At 37.4% G+C, this 11,523-nt stretch overlaps 1 long non-coding RNA gene across 1 annotated transcript; it reads right to left on the bottom strand.

The window, feature by feature from the left end:
• Window positions 1-203: 203 nt before the first annotated feature.
• On the bottom strand, window positions 204-10,325 carry LOC125344974. Its single transcript, XR_007209686.1, has 6 exons — window positions 9,308-10,325; window positions 7,390-7,520; window positions 3,908-4,106; window positions 2,184-2,249; window positions 1,223-1,282; window positions 204-917 (listed from the first exon to the last, which is right to left on the bottom strand). It is a non-coding gene; the product is annotated as an uncharacterized LOC125344974 (long non-coding RNA).
• Between the last annotated feature and the right edge of the window lie 1,198 nt (window positions 10,326-11,523).

Below are 11,523 nucleotides of genomic sequence, written 5' to 3'. Positions count from 1 at the left end.
AATCCTTTTGAATAATTACCAGTTAGGCAACATGAGTATCAATACCTGAAACATGTTTTGACAGGAAGGGTGCAAGAGTTGGAAGCTAAAATGAGGACTGACCCAAAAAAGTGAAAAGAAATAATGAGCAAATACATTCATATTCAATGTATACACATGAAAGTGGAACACAGAAATCTTATTAGACAGTTCCTCCTGGGTAAGTGGGGACAGAATTTTGAAGAGGTGATTCAACTTAACATGTCTTCTATGATGATCAAGATAGTATCTGCATCTCCTAAACTTGAAGATAATTTTTAAAACCCCCAAATATTAGTTCAAAACTTGAAGTTTAGCCTGGTGTTGTAGTTCACACCTTGAATCCCTGCTACTCAGCAGACTGAAGCAGGAAAATGCACAGAGCAGAGTGCCATCCTAGCTCTAAGTAGATGAATTCTTCACTAAGTGAATACATAACTAATTTTTAATATATATCAAATGAAACAAAAAGGAAAATACATCTTTGTTATCACAGAATTGATATTTAATTCCACTAAAGCATTAATGTCAACTTTGTGGTTCAGGTTCGACTTAAACAATGGGCATTTTGACAGAACAAGTAATCATTTTTGCATAGAACATCTACCTGAAGATTTGTTTTGAAGCAGTTCAAAATAGTATAAAACTTTTCATTGCAACATATTATTAGAAATATTATTTTTACAACATTTTATATCTTTCATCTACTAAGAATAATTCCAATAACATTCAGAAATAACATTATCTTTTAAGATTTCTGTTATAAGATAAATTTTCTTTTATGAACCTAATTTATACATTCTCCTTAAAAATGCCATGTAATCATCAGTTGCCACATGTGAATCTCGACTTCAATAGTACATCATAGAGCAGAAGTTCTAGCAGACCCAGACTCAAATCTATATTAGGTGAACACAAAACAAAACATGAAAGCATTATAGTCTTTATCTCAAAGACTTTTAGTTAAGTAAGCATGTGTTAGTAAACTTATGGAGGATTATATAAATGTTAATAAGAATACAATTATGGGCATTGGGTATGGTCAGTTATGTGTATGGCAGAAGGAGAGAGAGAACTACAATACAAAATGATATTCAAATGTAATTAAACCATATTGGTGACTAATTATTATGTGGCTAACTGTGAAGTTTCTATATATTTGGATTTATTCATTAACTCAGCAACTATTTATTCAACCACTTACACAAGCACTGAAATTCAAGATCACGATATACTCCATTCTTCATCAATCTCTTCCTTGCTTCTGGAAAATGAGATCAATGGGTGATTTCCAGGCAGAACTATACTTACCATAACAAGTATAAAGGTACTTGAGCACAAGGATGGGATGTATTTCTCAGTTTTGTGTCAATGTGAATGCATTTTGTTGTAGTTATTACATTAATAACTGAACTTTGATAAGGAGGGATGTAATCCATACAAATTGCTAGACATTGTAAGTAGTTCACACTGACTAGAGTTACAGCAATGAAGGGTAAGTAGAAAGCACCAAGGCTGAATAAGTTGATGTGCATAAACTTAATTTGAATATTTGCCTTTCATACCAAGGAAGTTGGAAATTTCATGAGTGCAAAAGATAAACACGGGGCTCTGGATATGGCCTAGTGGCAAGAGTACTTGCCTCAAATACATGAAGCCCTGGGTTCAATTCCCCAGCACCACATATACAGAAAATGGCCAGAAGTGGCGCTGTGGCTCAAGTGGCAGAGTGCTAGCCTTGAGCAAAAAGAAGCCAGGGACAGTGCTCAGGCCCTGAGTCCAAGGCCCAGGACTGGCCATAAGAATAAAAAAATAGAAATAAATGAATATAAAACACACAAAAAAGGTAAACACTTATATTTGGAGACATTTAACTAAGAAGTGGAGGATGCCTTTCTTTGCTAATAGTCTGATAGTTTCAAGAGATGACAAGTGAAGAAAGTGGTGAGTCACAAAAGAAAATGCACATGAACCTTGATAGTTACTACAGTGACGAAAGACACATGGGAAGTTATTCTACATGAGGGGTGTTGGTTTTTATCCCTTCCATTTGAATTTTAATTATATGTTGTAGGTCTGTTGGCCAAATAAAAAGAAGGGGTGCTAATTGCTTTGTCTCAGAATATCAACAGACCTAAATTAATTTATAAAGTTTGGCAACATACCTCCTTGTAGTCCACGAGTTATAATTCTTCCTTCATACATATCTTGAAATAAGCCACATATGACATCTATTATTTGAATTCAAAAAGAGATATCATCCTGGAAATGACTTACACCTTATGAAATCTGAGCTTACATGAGGATGTAGAGACTAAGACAGTTTGAAGAAAGTTGTGAAAATGTCACCCATGTAAAATTAATCTACATTCACTTTATGTAAAAAGTATCCATATATAATGCTACTTAATCTGCTTAACATTAAAATGAATACTTCTAATTATGCTGCGAGTATTCACTAATGTATACACAATACAACCTATATTATATATTCAATGCATTTTCAATGCAATTCAATGGTTTTCACCAAAACTGCTTTGTTTCCCCCCACAGATTTAACATCAATTACTTGTAAAGGCTGTTTCACTTATGTTTCACTTCATATATGCCTATAATGTACCTTATTCATTTTTCCTGCATCCTTCACAATTGATTCCTAAACTAAATTTAATGCATTACCTTTTTAGGTTTTTATACATATATATAACATATTTTGATCAACCTTACCATTGTTTATATTCTCCATTCACTCTCTTTCCTCTTACCATCTCCACACATGGGACAAGATTTTATAGTTCAGTCAGTCACTACTTAAAAGTGTACTCTACTTATCAGAAGGCTCTCACCATGGAATTTCGTCCATGTATATATTGGACTTGAATGAAATGTGCCCTGTATCTACCTTTTTCCTAATTATTTAATCACTTCTTTCAAGTTAATGAATCTTTTGCTCAAAAGAAACTTTCCATTCTCTACTTAGCAGATCCTAATGACAATACCAAAATACTTGTTAGTTTGATCAACATCTTTGGAAATACAGCTGGATAGAGAATTCAATATTCAAAACTCACTAATCTTTCTATAGTCCAATAATGAATAGGTTGAAAAAGAAATTGAGAATAGCAATAACTTCCAAAACAATTAGACACCCATAAATAAGCTTAACAAAGGGATTAAAAGACATCAATAGTGAAGTCTATTAAATAATGACTTAAGAAATAGAAGAAGACATCAAGGGATGGAGAGATCTTCCAAGACCGTGGAATGGCATCATTCAATCATGAAAATGACAATATTGCCAAGCATTGCAACTTACTTATTTTTACAAATACTCATCAAAACCCCAATGCCATTCTATATAGAAATAAAAAGCCATTCCAAAAATTCATGGAAGAGAATTAAAGTCTCTGAACAACAAATGCAATTGTGGATGTATCATAATACTAGGCTCCAAAGATATAATAACCAAACAAGTGTGCTACTTGCAAATAAAAATCCTACAAACGAGACCCAAAGACCAATGACACTCTATAAAAAATTAATAAGGCACACAGCTTCAGCTGTATCGTTTTTGACAGTGGAGATAAAAACAAAGCCTTGAGAAAAAACAGCTTCTTCATAAATGGTGCTGACAGAAAAGGTTATCTCCTTCAGGGAGACTGAAACAAGACCCTTCTCTCTCACGCTTCTCAGAACTGATTCAAACAAGGAGACATAAAACCACACAACAGCAGCTATCTGGTATTTGACAAAGCCTTGTTGCTGTTAGCTAAGCACAGATTATTTTGATCTTTACTTGACATGCAAAATCTATTTTAGTTCTCAATAGTTGCGCAAGTCAATATCAAGAAATCTAGCAGACATGAGTCTCAAAGTGAACATAACTAACCTGCAGTGCACAGTCCTCCTGGCTCTAGTGGAAGATTGTGTGTATGAGCCTAGGTTACCACCTCTTCTCTTGGAAGAAAACTTTTTGAGTTCACAGGAAGTATGATTTCCAACACTAGGGCAAAAATGTTGGACAGACTCTGCTCTACTGGCTCTGGAAATGAGGATTCCTCTTGTCCTCTTCCAGTCTCTTAGTGGACCTGTGAAAATCCAAAAAGCAAATGCCAAATCATTCCTTTATATTAACAAAGTAGGACTATTTAACAAATACCTATAAAATAAAATTTAATTTCTTTAAAATTTTATTTTTACCATCAGTATTTGTAAGAAAATTTCTGTTTCAAACAATTTCATCCTATAGAAGTACACATATATTTACAGGAAGATACCACTCTAGAAAGTCACCCCCCCAAAAGTAAGGAGGACAGAAGTGGCTTTCAATGATTTCTGGGTTAATAGGTTTCCCTTGCTTATGATAGGTCATTACTAAGACAATTATTCAGAAAATGTTTAGAAATGCCTGTTTTTCAAGTATGACTGTGTCAGAAGATTGGTGTATTAATTTGGTTGTCACTACTAGCCATTTTACCATGCAAAACATATGTTAAATCACCATACTGAGGAGCAAAATCAAGAATCACATGATTATGTCTCTGGATGTGGAAAAAGTGTTTGATAAAATCCAGCACCCATTTATGATGAAAGCTTTGGAGAAGCTAGGATTCCAGGGAACATTTCTGACTATAATAAAGTCTGTCCATCACAGTGTAAAAAAAGACAAACAACTACAAAAGCAATACTTGCAAAACTGTTTGGTATAAGTGAACTGAACACCTGGTGGGGGGGAGGAAAAGGAGGAGGAGAAGGGGGGTATGAGGGACAAGGTAACAAACAGTACAAGAAATGTATCCAATGCCAAACGTATGAAACTGTAACTTCTCTGTACATCAACTTGATAATAAAAATTTGAAAAAAAAATGAAGTCTGTCTATGACAAACCCACAGCAAGCATTATACTTAATGGTGAAAGTGAAAGCCATTTCCTTTAAAATGAGGAGCACAAAAAGGTTGTCTGCTCTCTCCTCTCCTTTTCAACATAGTACTGGAATGCCTAGCCAGAGCAATAAGGCAAGAGGAAGACATAAAGGGGATCCAAATAGAAAAAGATGAAGTCAAACTCGCTCTCTTTGCAGATGACAAGACCCTGTATCTTAAGAACCCAATAGACTCTACTTCCAGATTACTTGAGGTGACCCAACACTTTGGCCATGTAGCAGGATACAAAATAAATTCTCAAAAATCAATGGCTTTTCTCCATGTCAACGACCTGAAGAGCAAGGCTGAAATCAGGAAAGCAACTCCTTTGGCAATAGCCTCAAAAACCATAAAATACTTAGCAAATACTTTAGCCAAAGAAGTCAGAGACCTCTATGATGAAAACTTTAAAAACCTGAAAAAGGAAATTAAAGCAAAACTAAGGAAATGGAAAAACCTCACATGCTTCTGGGTTGGGAGGATTAACCTTGTGAAAATGGCAATATTGTCAAAGGCTATCTACACATTCAATGCAGTACCCATCAATATCCCAACACTATTCTTTAATGAAATAGAGGAAGCAATCCAGAAATTTCTATGGAACAATAAACGACACCAAATACCAAAAGCTATCCTAAGTCAAAAGAACAGTGCTGAAGGAATTACAACACCAAACTTCAAGTTGTATTACAAAGCTATAGAAATAAAAACTGTCTGGTATTGGCACAAGAACAGGCCTGAGGACCAATGCAATAAAACTGAAGACCCAGAAATGAACAAGCAGACCACGGCTACATAATCTCTGATAAAGTAGCTAAAAACAGGATGGAAGAAAGATAGCCTCTTCAACAAATGGTAATAGAAAAGCCAGCTCAACACCTGTAATAAACTAAAACTAGATCCTTACATAACACCCTGCACCAAAATGAATTCTAAATGGATCAAAGACCTTGAAGTAAAATCAGATACCCTAATAACATTGCAAGGAGGAATAGGAGAAACACTTGGGCTCCTTGGCACAGGATGAAACTTCCTTACTAAAGGCCCAGAATTGCAACATATCAAAGAAAAGTAGGACAAATGGGACTGCATGAAACTGCAGAGCTTCTTCAGGGCAAAGGACATAGCTGCCAAGATAAATAGAACGTCCACACATTGGGAGAAGATCTTTACCAGGGATACAATAGTAAAAGGCCTCATATCCAAACTATATGTAGAAGTCAAAAAAATAAATTCCTCCAAAACAAATCCTCAAAGAACCAAAAGCCCCCTCAACAAATGGGCCAAAGACCTAAAGAGAGACTTCTCTGAGGAGGAAATGAGAATGGCCAAGAGACACATGAAGAAGTGCTCTACATCACTGGCTTTAAAAGAAATGCTACTCAAAACAATACGGAGATTCTACCTAACACCAGTAAGAATGTCCATTATCAGCAAAACTAATAATACCCAATGCTGCAGGGGATGTGGCCAAAAGGGAACCCTACTACAGTGTTGGTGGTGGGAATGTAAGCTGGTTCAACCACTCTGGAAAGCTGTATGGAGATTCCTCAGAAGGCTAAACCTAGAGCTCCCCTATGACCCAGCAACCCCACTGTTGGGCATCTACCCAGAAGACCACAAGCAAGACCACACCAAAGCCACCAGCAGAACAATGTTCGTCGCAGCACAATTTGTCATTGCTACAATATGGAACCAACCCAGATGCCCCTCAGTAGAAGAGTGGATCAGGAAAATGTGGTACATATACACAATGGGATTTTATGCCTCTATCAGAAAGAATGACATTGCCCATTCGTAAGGAAATGGAAGGACTTGGAAAAAATTAGACTAAATGAAGTGAGCCAGAACCAAAGAAACATGGACTCTGCGGTCTCCCTCACAGGGAATAATTAGCACATGTTCAGGTTAGTCATAAGAGAGATCACAGTAGCTCAGTAGTTATGACCATATGAACACATAAGATGATGCTAAGTGACAAATGAACTCCACATTATGGAAACAAGTGTTATATCGTTGTTGTAATTATTTTCAACATGCCATGTGAAACCGTAACCTTTTTTTTTCCTCTCGTATTCCCTTCCTTTAGTTGTACCCCCACTATTGCTCTATCTCATCTGAGTACCGTGCATACTGTATATACTGGTATTAGAACTAGGGAAGGGAAAAGAAATATCAAAATTGAGAGACAAAGGATAAAAAGACAAACGACTCCAAAAGGAATACTTACAAAACCATTCGGTGTAAACTAACTGTACAACTCATGAGGGGTGAGGGGAAGGGGGAGGGGAAGGCGGGGGAAAAATGAGGGAGGAGGTAGCAAGTTGAACAACAAATGTACTCACTGCCTTATGTATGAAACTGTAACTACTCTGTAATTCACGTTGACAATAAAGAAGGAAAAAATAATCATACTGAACATACAACACAAAATACAATTAAGAATACCTGAACTCTGGTATTTAGGAAAGTCATTTAGCAATGAAAAGAAATCATCTGGCTCCCATTTGCTGTCACCATGCATACATTCTTTGAGATATCCAGCTTTCAGCGTGAGGATTCACTCAGAACAGCAACATCTAGGGAGGAAGATGGTGACGTGGAGATTAAAAGACCACAAGCAGCTCTTAGCCCATTACATCCTCACAAGGCGTCCAGGGTGGGACCTGCCGGTTCTGCCTTCCTCACACTCCCCAAACCTGACCAGAGATTTATAGTTTCATGGCTTTGGAAATTATATACCTTCCCATTATCATGTAATTATTTTGTTATATCAGTTGAGGACAGCCTGGTTCTGCACACTCTCTGCTGGTAGCAAGATCATAGTCAAGATCAGCTGTTGAGCTACAAACTGACAACTAATTAGCTATATGTCTAAATATGAGAAAAACATGCACATGAAACTGAACTATGATGAAGGAATTCAACAGCAGTAGACTAGTCTTTTATAAGTATCAGTGAATCAAATTCCTTCAGAATATTAGGCTAACTTCTATTTACTTTTACTTCCCAGCCACCTCACTGTCTCACTGCACATGATGCTTTTGAGACAAGTAGCTACATTTCGTTAGTATGATTCCACTTTGACTTCTATAGCTTTATGGTCTGGACCTTTTCGTAAATCTCAAGCCTATGAGAAGGCTCTGCATGGCTATTTGTACGTGTCCTTGAAGATCAATTTTGTGAAGATTTTGTCTTATAGAGTCAACATCCCATGTCCATGAGCATGTCTAAAGTAATTATATTGTTTCCCATCATTTCTGCCTCAGTGGTTCACAATTTAAAATATATTAACATGCTGCTGCAGCTTAAATTTATTATCTTATCAACTGCATTTCATCTGAATGATGTGAACCTAGTTTTTGCTGTTGGAGATTGCACACTACATATTATGCATATGACATAAATATTCTCACACCAATCAATGCCCTCATATCTGACCCATTCTTATTTTAGTCCTCTAGTTATATGGTACCTCATAGAATGACAAATTCAATATTTTCCCATTAAATACATGACATCAGGCAAATATTAGAAACATTTAAAAATTTGTACAACACAATATTTAGGGTTTTCCTAGTAGTCTAGATGTTTGCCAACAAGTCTTAAACAAATCAATTTTCTAGTGAATGTAGGTATTCTGATATAAAAATTAATGCATAATACTGATGAAAATGAACTCTTTCCTAGGAAAACAGATATTTCATGTTTCTAAGTGTTACTAATCAGAGAACTTCTCGTATACCATAATAAATTTATCCTACAGATGTTTATTTATATATTTAGAACAATATTCCTCTCTAGCAAATCATTCAAAAAAAGTCAGGGCAGGAGTGGCTGTCAATGGTGTCTGTCTGGATTCGCAATTTTGCCAGCACCATTTGTGGATGAACCTATCTTTCTTCCATCCTTTTTCCTTTCTTTCTTTTTTTTTTTTTTTTTTTTTTGGCTCCCTTACCAAAAATTAGGTGGCCGCGGGTCGGTGGGTTCATTTCTGGGTCTTCAGTTCTAGTCCACTGGTCCTCAGGCCTGATCTTGTGCCCTGCCCAGGAAATGCACTAACTGCTCTGCAAGCTCCCCAGTGGGAAGGTTTAAACGGAAAGATGTCCCCAGTGTGCGCTTTTCCCGCGTCTTTATTTCATGTGTGTGATGGAGGGCCAACCACAGCCAGGTGCTTCCAGCCAGTCTTTCAGGGCTCCGTGACACGTGGATCAATCCCATCTCTGCTTCAACACCTCTTGTGAGTCAACACACCCACCCCCACTGTCCTGGGCAGGATGGCTCTTCTGGGGTTGAAGTCGATGAGATGACAGAGAAGGCTTTAGAGAGCGCACCTGGGGATTTTCCGCCAATTCATTTCACTCACCTGCATGGAGAACGGCACCTGCGTGTTTCCTCCAGAGGCTGAGCTGGCTTCCTCTCTTGCGGTCTTCACTGCGGTCCTCCCTCTAGCATTGCCTGGGTGGCGTGGCATCCACTGGTTCTCCCTGAGATCCCTGTCTTGTCCTGGTTGAGGGTCTAGACAGTCACGGCTGGGATGGTGCGTTGCCTCTTGCGGGCCTCCGGGTAGCTGCTTTGTGCTGCTGGGGTTTGGGATCCGTGGCTCTTCCCACCAGGAGGACGAGCGCGAGGAAGCAAAAAGGGGGAATCAGGAGTGTGACCGGGACACCAGAGTCCAGGTCATCAAACTGTGGGCAAAAATATTTCCCTTGCTACAGGAATTCTAGGAAATAACTTAGGGCCAACTTGAATTTATCCATTTGTTTTTAGCACAATTTTTGTGCATGCTTATAATATCTAAAACTTATTGTACTTATGTGTATACACATCAAATAATGATTTGTTGTCTTTAGTGCATAAAAGCTACTCTAACTGTCAAGGGTTGGTCATATTATCTCAATCACGTTAAACCCAAATAAGGGGAAAAAAAGCAGTAAACAACCAAGGCGACTTGGTTACTGGTAACGTTCAGATTCTGAACACATGGGGTTAATCAGGATGGCATGCACAAGTTAAGATTGGTTTTGTTCGCAGCGACTTCATTTTGTTTAAGAACAACGTTGTGTTCAAAATGTTGGTTATGTTATCAAGACTTATCCAGGAATGTCTTCTACATGGATACTGAATTTCAGACCTTTGAGATTCTTAAAAGAGGTTAAATAAAATCTCCTAAGTGCTCAAATAAAATCTAATTATGAGCTCTTGGCTTTAAATATAGTGCAAAGATTTTAAAAGTTCAATCTAAGATTTGCTGCAAAATATCTAAAAAGTAAAAATTTTAAATACTCATTGTAGCAAACCTTAAATCATCAGTCAAATTAGCCAGTATACGTGTCATTCTAAATTCTAAAGATACCACAGAAGCAGTCTAATTTAACCTTAAAATAAACACTAAAAACCAAGCATTTTGGGCTGGGGATATAGCCTAGTGGCAAGAGTGCCTGCCTCGGATACACGAGGCCCTAGGTTCGATTCCCCAGCACCACATATACAGAAAACGGCCAGAAGCGGCGCTGTGGCTCAAGTGGCAGAGTGCTAGCCTTGAGCGGGAAGAAGCCAGGGACAGTGCTCAGGCCCGGAGTCCAAGGCCCAGGACTGGCCAAAAAAACAACAACAACAACAAAAAAAAAATCCAAGCATTTCACCTTAAAAAGTTGGTTAAATATAAACATTTCTTAAAAAAAATGGGATGTTTGGTCTCTGGTTAGGTTAACAGTAATTTAAGCTTATTTAAAAGGTTTGTCAAAGATAAAGATTAACACACAGAGTCAGAGCAAGCTATCTATTCTCTGCAGCAATGAAAGTATTTGAAAGAAAAATATTACTTATCAAGGTAATTGCTTGTGTACTATTGATACTGTCAAGTTCTACCGAAACTTAAAAAGGCTAAATCTGGCGCGCTTTTTCTTTGCCATTTTCCCAGCTCCAAACTAACTTTTTTTTTTTTTGGCCAGTCCTGGGATTTGAACTCAGGGCCTGAGCTCTATACCAGGCTTCAAAAAGCTAAGTCTTAACTAAGCAGAATTTTATTTAAAGAGCTGTTTATAAGTTTAATAAATTGTTACTTATAACTAAGTATATAAAACCATACATGAAGTCTTTTTTTCTACGTTGCTAACTATGCTGTATCTCACTTATTAAAAAGTTTTCGTCTCCATTAAGGCCTATCGAAATAAATATAAATGGGGAAGTAAGACTATATCCTCTAGAGATCTAAAAGGTAATGATCTGCTGGTAAGAACTCACAGGTAAGGAAGGAAAGGACTTCAGGAACTCTAACCCCTCTATAGATCAGGGTTTGGGTAGCTCCTACCCCCAGAAGCAAAGTACTTTAGCCTCCATCTGACTGAACAAATTGCACATTTTACTTTCTTTCAGTTTTGAGATTAATTATGATTTCCACAGTTAGTGTCCCCACGTTATTTTTCAAATCTTTACCTATGGTCGCCCTGTCATTAAGCCATATCCCTGCACTGTTCCACGGAGACTCACAAAATAAGTCCATCACCAACCTGTCATTTATACTCCTTCCAGAACAGGACAGCAACCGAGAACAAAGAGAACACAGTGTCCAGGTAGTTT

Source organism: Perognathus longimembris, unplaced genomic scaffold, assembly GCF_023159225.1.
Source record: "Perognathus longimembris pacificus isolate PPM17 unplaced genomic scaffold, ASM2315922v1 HiC_scaffold_4976, whole genome shotgun sequence".
Lineage (NCBI taxonomy): Eukaryota > Metazoa > Chordata > Mammalia > Rodentia > Heteromyidae > Perognathus > Perognathus longimembris.
The sequence above is the reverse complement of the archived record's forward strand: the minus strand, read 5'-3'. Positions and strand labels throughout refer to the sequence as shown.